The sequence below is a fragment of the Euphorbia lathyris genome, chromosome 6, assembly GCF_963576675.1.
Source record: "Euphorbia lathyris chromosome 6, ddEupLath1.1, whole genome shotgun sequence".
Lineage (NCBI taxonomy): Eukaryota > Viridiplantae > Streptophyta > Magnoliopsida > Malpighiales > Euphorbiaceae > Euphorbia > Euphorbia lathyris.
Genome location: NC_088915.1, coordinates 47,910,541 through 47,912,581, shown reverse-complemented (window position 1 = coordinate 47,912,581; position 2,041 = coordinate 47,910,541).

Below are 2,041 nucleotides of genomic sequence, written 5' to 3'. Positions count from 1 at the left end.
CATTTCATCTAATAAAGTCCGTTCTATTCGATAGATCGTTATGCAGCACTTATGGTAACCAATCCACTAAAGTGACTGCTGGTGTTTTCATTAAAACGTATTTAATTCAAATCTTTACAAGGAAACTTTGTTGAACACTTAAGCAAATTACCATCTCGGTAGAGTTTTAATTTGGTTAAGGGCAATTTATCCCGGTTAAGGGTTTTGTCGCGTTCAAAGCCAATTAATTAGAGGTTCCGTCATTTATTTCATCTTTATAATTCGTACAAAGTTTAAAGTTGTTTCTTTGCTTAATGCAAACGAATACATTAGTTTACTTTTCTAAAAAGTACTAAACATTCCTGTTTTGCAAATTCATTCTTAAATCAGAATATTTTCTAACATTTCCATATTGTAATCTAATTCTCATTCTAGCAATTTCAAAACCAAAATCCAATTAAACGATTTCCATATTATAAACCTTTAAAAGTAAAATTCAACCGATTATAAATAAGTTTTGTTAAAAAACGTTCCCTGTGGGATCGATATCTTTTATTACTACAAGCGTATACCGTGCACTTGCGGAAATCGCTCAACAATCCTATTCTATGACAAGACTGATGGAGTGGCATATTAGTCCTCCAGATTTCATTGTTCAAGTCTTGTATTCTAATTCTATTTAATGCATGGTCTTTTCTTTAAAAAAAACATAAAAAGAAAAAACATTTATGTATATAATTTTTAAATTAGAAGTACTTGAAGTGGAACAAGAGAGAGTTTGACAAGAAAAGCGATCGAACCCTAGCCGCCGTGTGTTCGCTCCCGCTGGTGTCCGGTACGGCGGGCTTACCCATCCAATGGGTTCCTCATCTCCGCCTCCTCCACATGATGACTTTGTGGGAATTGGGGTTCTCTTCAATCCAAAATTCTGGTCGGCCTCATCGTCTCCGATTTCTAAACCTGCTTCTACAGCACCGATGCGGTCCTATATTTCCGCGATTAAGAAAGCTATCTCGACAGTGACATCTTCGACGGCCAAAATCAGCAATATTGGCGGAATTCGATCGGTAAGAATCTCTCAGGAGGCATATGAGCGTCGGATTAATTTGTGCAAACACTCCTTGATTGCGAGGCTGGTTCTATCTAAAGGGGAAGCGTCGTGGAAAGTTCAGGACCTGAAACAAAAACTAGCACAAATATGGGGTATTACAGTGCAATGGAGACTAATTTCAATCGGGAAGGGTTACTTCCATGTTTTTCTGCCATCTCAGGAGGCTAAGGAGTTGGTTTTGGGAAAGGGCGTTGTCGCGGTGAAGCCGGGTTCCTTTCGTCTTCAGGCCTGGATTCCGGATTTCGACCCGTATGCAGAAAAAACAACAACGGCTCAAGTCTGGGTAAGATTGTACGCCTTGCCGTGGGAATATTGGGACACACAGATTCTATCTGATATAGCCCAAGGGATCGGTCACCTGATGCGTTTTGACAATGCGACTTTGGAAGGGGAATTTGGGAATTTCGCTCGTATGCTGATTGATGTTGATCTCGCATCTGAGTTGCCGGCTCAGTTGGGAATTGAGAGGGATGGAAAGCAACTATGGATTGATGTCGTTTATGAGAAACTTCCAAGTTTCTGTAAGGTTTGCTCGAATATTGGCCATATGGCCTATGATTGCAAAAGGAACAAAAAACCCCAACCGCCGCAACCGCGGGTGAAAGAGCCAGAACCTAAGAAAAAGACAGAAGTGGTGTGGAAAGAAAAGCCTCAAGAGGGGAATATCACAGTTATAGAGGCTGGCGCTTAAGTTAACAACGCTATCACACAGCCGTTGGAGGAATTCGTTGCTAATGATGTGCTTCGTTCGGACTCCCCAGGGAACCAGAACATTACCTTGCCATGTAGCGCGTCGTCCTCTCTAGGTGGGGATAAACGAGAGACTTTGTCATGGGCTGAGCAAGCGGACATTGAAGATGAATCTTGGCACACGGTCACACGGCATAGGAAGACTAAATCTGATAATACAAAATCTGGGATTCCATCGACTCGGTCAAAAAGAGTCAGCAA